Genomic DNA, 8,603 nt, shown 5'->3' with positions numbered 1-8,603 from the left:
CATAGAACAACTCTGTGATTGTTCGATAGCTTAGGAGGCAGTATTGTGTGAGGGCTAACGGCTGGAGAACTTGAGAACTGTTAGGACACTGGATAATAAACACTGCACAGACTCTGGTGCAGCGTGTTACTATGGTGGTATACTGTACCATCAGGTCCATCATCACTATTACAACTGTCTGATTCAATCCTGCCAAACACTACTGTTCACTACTACTACCTCTATTGTCACTACTACTTGCACTTTGTTCTACATTCTATGCTGCTTGACACTTGAATTTCCCCAAGGGTGTAACGCTCCAAGATCAACTCATGCCTGGGAGAGAGAATGTCCCAGGCAGAGAGCCACCAGCGGCCACCTGCAGACAATGCACTCAGCCCTGAACATGTTGGTTCAAATCAATAACGTCCTAATGTGGCAATTAGTGTCCTTATTACAAGTGTTGTCTGTTTAGGTTTGTTCTGTGTTAGTATTCTTATTCTGTGTTTTGGTATTTAGCCTGTGTGTGTTCTTTGATGGTTGTATTGTATTTTGTATTGTATCAGTTCTAGTGTGTCTTCCCCCAGCTGTTGATCGTTGGTAATCATTGTTAATTAGGTTGAGTATATTAGGTTGTCCTGTTCCCACTTCCTGTTGTGGCGTCATACCTCCGTGTTACCCGTTCGTTTGTACCTTGCTGTCGTCTGCCTTGCCCTGCTGTTGTACTTAGAGTCAGTCAGTAAGTGATATTGTATACTGTTTTTGTCATCTTTGTTTTCGTATCACAGTCCGTGTTTGTAGTTAGCGCCAGCGCCGCTGTGCCTTTTGTTTTGTATTGTTTATATTCCTGCCTTGAGTTCTATATTAAAGAACACCGTTGAGAAGAGCAACCACCGTCTCCTTTATACTGTCTAACCGCATATTGGGTCCTTCTTCATGCCGAATCGTAACACAGGGGGATTAATAAAGGAACACTTGACTTGACTTCAATGAATGAAACCATTACATAGATCAGGTTTAGAACATACCGGACTCTCAGGATTAGAGAGAGAGAGAGAGAGAGATAGTTCTCCAACTTGTGTGAGTTGCAGTGATCTCCTGGTTGTTCCCCACCTACAGTAGGTTAGGAGAGAGAAAATAACAACGTGTCAACACCCGCATCAGCCTACAGACATATCCCCACGGAGACTGAGCTGAGACCAGCAATTACGGCGTTCACTCTCTCCCTCCCACTCTTTCTTTTGAGTTTTCATCCTTACTCTCATCAGTTAACGACCGGCAGGGGCGTAGCTGGGGGGGTAGATTAGGATGATTCCAAGGGCCCAGCACGGGGGGGGGGGGGGGGGGGGGCAGAGAACACTATCATTATCTTTTTATTAATATGGTTTTATTATTATCCTAAAGTAAGTTAATGTAGATGACTCAAAAGTATAATTGCCTGTATTAAAAGAAAAACGTCACAAAAGAAACAAACAGGTGCTTTTTTAAGTTTCCATAGATTGCGACTCCCCTGCATTTCTCTAACAATGGTTTGATCTACTGCCTCCCACGAGTCCCACCAACAACAGTCCTGATCATGCAGCCAGGTGCTGTCGGCTGAGGCCCCGTCCACACGAGCGCTGGATTTAATGTAACCATGATTGTATGTGCGCAGTTGCACTGTTCGGCCACACACAACCGGGGTTTTGCTACACTGCAACCGAGTCCAGGGTGAAGTTTTGCGCACATCCCGGTTGCAGTGGGTGCGTGTGGGCATAGCAACCAAGGTTATTACCAGTGTTTACAGCAGAGCTGTCGCAATTATTTCCCATGTTCACGGCAGACTGTCGCAAACAATAGCAAGTTAGCAACCGAGCGTGGGGTAGAGAGATTAGAGCAGAGCCAGCTACACCAGTGTGTACAGCACAGTGGAGGTTTCTCTATGACAACACGTGAAACACAAATTCACTCATAATTCATAATTATTATTAATTTACATATACCTATATATTTAAAAAAAAAAATGCCAGTGAATTTTTTTTCTCTTCAAAAATGGCCAAAATTGACAGCTCTGAGCAGGCCTGCACTGCAGTATTGCCTGCAGTAATTATTCGTGAAGAAAACTTCACAGGTGTGACCCATTGTTAAATAAATAATAAATAACAGCGAATCAAAATAGGCTATTAACTTCATCTAAGCACGGTCTGTGCAGTTAAACTCTTGCCATTGAATGGAGGATTGATTGATTGACAGCCCTTGACATCCAATACACGGAGGTTGAATATGATTGGCAGCCTTGCAAATCCAATCAGAGATTTCTGCATTGCAAAGTCAAAATGGGTCCAGCTGCATGTCCGGAGAATAGGTTTAGCTCGGGCCAATCTCAAGTTTCTCAAGTTTCTTTATTAGTTGTCATACAGAAGTACAGAATACTTTTATACAAAATGTAACATAAAGAAGCATTTTGTATAAAAGTATTCTGTACTTCTGTATGACAACTAATAAAGAAACTTGAGAAACTTGAGATTGGCCCGAGCTAAACCTATCCTCCGGACATGCAGCTGGACCCATTTTGACTATGTGAAAGTTGAGACTATGAGAAAGTTGTTGTTTAGTAGTTAGTAAGCTGTACAGCTATAACAAGTCAGGCTAAATTAAACTTTGCGCCAACATTAGGACCGAAGTATAAACCAGCAACTGAGCAACATGAAGAAGTGGATTTATGCATCTGGATCAGAAAAAACGTTGTGGATGGAAAAGTAAGTTGGCTACAGTGCTTGTATGCTAACAGTAGCTAGGCAGCTTAGCCTACATCACAATGATAATCACCAAGCTAACTTACTGTACACACTGTAGGGCTGGGCAATTAATCGAAACAGAATCGCGATATCGATTCATAGACCTATGCAATCTAATTTCTAAGTTATGACTATTTTCTTTCATTTTTTTTTTTTTTTTTTTTTTTTTACTTTTTAAATTATTTTATCTGGGTTGAACATGATTTGTGGAACTCCCTCTGGTGTTGTGGTCGTGGTATTCACTGACCTTTGGGAAGTATTTCGACATGCACATGGGTATCTTAGTGGTGTAGTGTATCTTGTAGACCAGGCCCATTGCAAGTTTTTTTTATATTCTTAGTGCCGCTAAATGCTCGGGGGGCGGAGTGTATTTTATTTGATGTAGTTAAGATTATTGTTTTTTTTATACGGGGAGGGGGGGAGACCAGGAGGGGGGGGGGGGTGGTGAGGGGGGAGAGTTAGGTCAACGGGTTCATCACTTCTGGTCGGGCATGATGTCGTCGAGGGACTTGCCCGCCTCCAGGCCTTCTCCATCTCACCAGCAGCTTGACGCCGTCGACCACCATCTGCATCAGCTCCACCTCGGAGAAGCCCAGGCGGTCGGCGTTAGAGATGTCGAAGATACCCCCAGCGATGCCGTGTCCACTCCACCTGTGCCGCGCTTCTGAAGCCTCAGCCTCTTGAGGATCTCTTCGAACTTCTCGTGCTTGCTGACGTTGGGTAGCTTGACGTGCACTCCGGCGCGCAGCCCGGTGCCCAGGTTGGAGGGGCAGGTGAGGACGTAGCCCAGGTGCTCGTTCCACATGAACTCATGACCCTTGTCCTTGAACAGGGACTCGATCTTTGTGAGGCCGGTGCAGAAGCGATTGAACACCTCCTTCATGTTGCCTCCCTTCTGCATGGAGATCACACGCAGATGGTCTTCCTCGTTCACCCACACCAGGAATGTCTTGTTGTCGTTGTGCCAGATGCCCCTGCCGTCGGGCCAGTCGCGGGCCATGCCGGACGCCAGCAGCAGTGGAGACACGGGCTTGTCGAACAGGAAGTGGTCATCGATCAGCTTGTTCTGTTCCTCATCCGTCATGTTCTTCAGGGCGTAGTACGTGCCTTTCAGGTCGCCGTCCAGGGAGTCTAGACTTTCAATGGAGAGGGTCTCGATGGCGCGTCGCTCCCCGCGGCTGCAGTGGGGGGGCAGGGCGATGCCGCGCACGCTCCTTCCGGTTCGCACCCTGGAGCTCAGCACGTAGTTGGGGTCCAGGTCGTCACCGCCCTGGAGGTTGTCTGGGTTCAGGTCCGTCTTGTGTTTGTCTGAGGGCTTGTAGCCCCCGTGGCGATCCTCGATGATGGGGTCCAGCAGCTCCTTGAAGACCTCGTACGTCTCCTCGTCTCCGGCCACGCAGCCCACGGTCATGATGAAGGGGTGGCCTGGGTTATCGACGCCGGTCTGAATGACGTCGTCCAGGGTGAACCCACTGGGGGTCTCTTTGTCCCGCAGGCTGGAGTAGATCTCCGGGGTCAGGATCTTGGCCATGTGGTCAGGTCGGGGAACTCCTGCTCGGCGGAGTAGTTCATCTTCAGCGTGTTGTGGGGCATGATTGCTCTCACCTTTCCACAGCAAAACGGTCGGCAAGGCACCTTGGTTGAGAGATGTAGGCTTCAATCTGTGTTGTTTAGTCTATCTGTTCAGTACTGTTCAGTACTGTTCAAAGATGCACACTGAGCTCTTCTTCTTCTTCTTCTTATTTGAATTTCCGGCAGAGTAGACGCATCGTGGCGTATTACTGCCCTCCGCAATTCTTTTTATGGGCTCTTCTTCTTCTCCTTCTTCTCCTTCTACACCTTCTTTTTCTTCTTCTACTGGACCCCGTCATCAACTACATTGTCCATTGGAGTGCAGCTACTGCTGCTACTTCCTGCCTGAGCCCCCCTCCGCGGGACCCTCCTTGCCCCCTGCTATCTTATCCTGGGCTGCTTTGTCCCTCGCAGCCTTGTCCCTCGCAGCCCCCTCAGCCAATTCTTTACACACCTCCTTCCAGTCCAGACCTTCCAATCCCAGATGTTGAACCGCTATCCTAACACAAATGTTCTAGAATGTTTGATTATGACATCATACTGTGACATCACGAATGTGCTATTATGACATTGTGACATCACAACGGAACATGTTTGAGTCTATTTGAATAATATAAATAATGTTTGGTAAGGCTGTCCCCGAATCTTTGTTGTACCAGAGGATATAATGTTATTTTATTTATTATTATTATTATTATTATTATTATTATTATTATTATTATTATTATTATTATTATTATTATTATTATTATTATTATTATTATTATTATTATTATTATTATTATTATTATTATTATTATTATTATTATTATTATTATTATTATTATTATTATTATTATTATTATTATATATTTTTTTTGTAGGCCTATGCGTATTTAAGTTTTTCATTATGCATTGTGTGTACTAACTTTGTTTCCGTTCGTCTACTCTAAGCCATCCTAGGTTGTCAAGTGGACAGGGGTGAGGTGGGTTTTAGGAGTTAAGGTCAAGCAGTAGTCTGACCAGTTTGTTTTGTGATGTTTGTAATCTTGTTTTTAGTGCCTTTGAGGTGCTTTGGTACCATGAGGTGCAAGCATAGTCGTAGTACCCTTGAATGAGTGCTCCTGTTAGAGTCTTCAAGGTATTCTTGTTTACCAGAGAGGAGATCCGGTACAGGAATCTAGTTCGTTGGTTGACTTAGTTTTATTACATTGGATCCCATTTGTCACAGGAAAGATTTGGCCTCTATAGGATGGAACCCAGGTAGGTAATTTCATCTTTCCTTTTAAGATAAGATAAGATATTCCTTTATTGATCCCCTTGGGGAAATTCAGGCATCATAGCAGCATGGGGGAAGGGGGGGGGGGGGGGTACAGGTAGTGAAAACAACACAAGCAGTATAAACAAATGTCAATATAATTTACTATCTAACTAACTGAAATATACATTATTCATTATTCACAGTATCACAGTATCCACATACAGTAAGGTGCAGTATGCATAAGGTAGTGTTATTGTCCTACTTGGGTTCCTATTAGTTCTAGGTCGATGTCTGGCAGCAGTCGCTGCCCACTGTTGTGGAGCCTGATGGCCACTGGTATGAAGGACTGTCCAAGGCGGTTAGTTGAGTGTCTGGGGGTATGAGTCTGTGGCTTCTTTGTCACCTTCACCTAATATGTTTTGATCTGGTCAGGTGCGCTGTCACCTAAAATGTTTTGATCTGATCAGGTGCGCTGTCACCTAATATGTTTTGATCTGGTCAGGTGCGCTGTCACCTAATATGATTTCATCTGGTCAGGTGCGCTGTCACCTAATATGATTTCATCTGGTCAGGTGCGCTGTCACCTAATATGTTTTCATCTGGTCAGGTCCGCTGTCACCTAATGTTAATATGTTTTCATCTGTGTCCACTGACCACTGACACACAGTGGGGGATGTTTTAAAAATATTATTTAATATATAATATAATATAATAATTTGTGCTTCACCTAAAAATTTGGTCAGCAGCCTCCACTGGTACAGCAGAGCTGTCCCAAGTAGCGTTATATGAAAATGATTGTAAGTAAGTAAGTAAGTAAGTAAGTAAGTATTTATAAAGCACCTTTCATACATGTCATGTAGCTCAAAGTGCTGTACACAAACATAGGCATATATAACGATAAAAGCAATAAAGTCACAGTGATCAGTTAAGATCAATGTTTAAAAAAAATAAAAAATAAAAAATAAAAATAATAATAATAATAATAATAAACGTAAAAATTAAAATAACGTAAAAATGAAAACATGAAAACAGTCATTAGCTTACCAGTTTGGGAGAACAGGTCCGCACAAACATGTCCGCTCAGTAGCAACCGGAAGTAGGAAATGTACTAAACCAATGCACTTGTACGGTAGGTAGCAATGTTAGCTCTTATAACGCTAGTGTAGTTACGTTTTTATTAGTGGTCAGAGTTGGGTCCACAGGACTTATCCAAGTCCCATGGATCCATCAGTGGCCGTGTATTGTGTGCGTATGTACCCGTTCCCTCATGTGGTCAGTGGCCAGAGTTGGGTCCACAGGACTTATCCAAGCCCCATGGATCCATCAGTGGCCGTGTATTGTGTGCGTATGTACCCGTTCCTTCATCTAAAAAGTTGGGTCCACAAGGCTTATCCTAGCCTCATGGATCCATCAGGTTTTTCCAAGCCATAACTATTTGTAAGCTAGACTGTATAGGTACGTTTTTAATTTTCCTTTAAAAATGTGTATGGAGCTGGCGTTTCTGATGTGTGTTGGTAGTGTGTTCCATAGTTTTGGGGCATAGTTGGCAAATGCCATACTTCCTATCCTCTTTTGGTTTCTGGGCGTGTCTAGTAAACCTGTAGTGGATGACCGTAGCGTTCTTGAGGGCAGATAACTAACTAGGGAATTTGCTATGTATTTTGGGCCTTGCTCATTAAGAGCTTTATATGTTAGGAAAAGGACCTTAAAATCAATTCTATGAGTTATTGGAAGCCAGTGCAGAGTGGCTAGGACTGGAGTGATATGTTCTCTTCTCCTTGTATGAGTTAGTAATCGAGCTGCAGAGTTTTGGATAAGCTGAAGCTTCCCAATGGTTGCTTTGGGAAGACCAGTGAACAGTGCATTACAATAGTCAAGCCAACTTGATACAAAAGCATGAATAAGTGTCTCTGCATCCTTTTTATTTACGAAAGGTCTTACTTTCGCTATGTTTCTTAGGTGGAAGAATGACGTTTTCATGGCCTTATTTATATGAGACTTAAAGGTCAGGTCTGAGTCCAAGATGACACCTAGGCTTGTAACCTCAGTCTTTACATAGGATGACAGACTCCCCAGGTTTTCACACAGCACTTCCCTTTTCGCTTTTGGGCCGATCAATAGGATTTCGGTCTTGCTTTCGTTTAATTTTAATGTTATTGTTCATCCACTTGTTTATTGCTAACAGACAATTTGTAATGGACTGTATGGCTGTAGTGTTATTTGGTTCTGCGGAGATATATAGTTGTGTATCATCAGCATAACTATGGAAGCATACATTGTGGTCTCGAATGATGTCCCCGAGGGGCAGCATATATAGTGAGAAGAGTAATGGACCAAGGCAGCTTCCTTGTGCAACTCCAAAGCTGCTGTCATGTTCCTCGGATACATTTTCTCCAAGCTTAACATAGAACCTTCTCCCCTTAATGTATGTTATGAGCCAATTTAGCCAACCAGTCTTTCAAGACGACTGATCAGGATATTATGGTCAATCGTATCGAACGCTGCACTAAGGTCCAATAGGACAAGAATTGAGACTTTGCCAGCATCGGAGTTTAGTCTGAGGTCGCTAACTATTTTAGTAAGGGCAGTTTCAGTGCTGTGATTTGTTCTGAAACCTGATTGTAATTCCTCCATGATGTTATTATCTTTGAGAAAGGAGTTTATTTGTACTGAGACTATCTTTTCTAATATCTTGCTGATAAATGGAAGGTTCGATATTGGCCTATAGCTTTTTAGTTCGTTTACATCTAAGTTTGTTTTCTTTAGTAGTGGTTTTACTACAGCCGTTTTAAATGCATCTGGAAAAGTGCCTGTTTGAAGCGACATATTTATGATTTCAAGGACATGATTTGAGACACTATCGAACACCCGCTTGAGAAATGCTGTTGGTATAGGATCGAGGCAGGAGGTGGCGGAATTACACTCAGAGACAATCTTACAGAGGTCAGGTAATGTAGTATGTGAATTCCCCCATAGTTATCTCAGGTGGGTTTTCACTCACAGCCAGATCTATATCAGAGGTAATGCTTGCTCTA

General features: G+C 43.3%; 1 pseudogene across 1 annotated transcript; it reads right to left on the bottom strand.

The window, feature by feature from the left end:
- Positions 1–3,231: 3,231 nt before the first annotated feature.
- On the bottom strand, positions 3,232–4,349 carry LOC311233136 (creatine kinase B-type-like; annotated as a pseudogene). Its single transcript has one exon. The product of its transcript is annotated as a creatine kinase B-type-like (transcript).
- Positions 4,350–8,603: the final 4,254 nt, after the last annotated feature.

Source organism: Notolepis coatsorum (assembly GCF_963971535.1).
Source record: "Notolepis coatsorum genome assembly, chromosome: 8".
Lineage (NCBI taxonomy): Eukaryota > Metazoa > Chordata > Actinopteri > Aulopiformes > Paralepididae > Notolepis > Notolepis coatsorum.
Note: the sequence above shows the minus strand (reverse complement) of the source record. Positions and strands in the feature narration are given on the sequence as shown.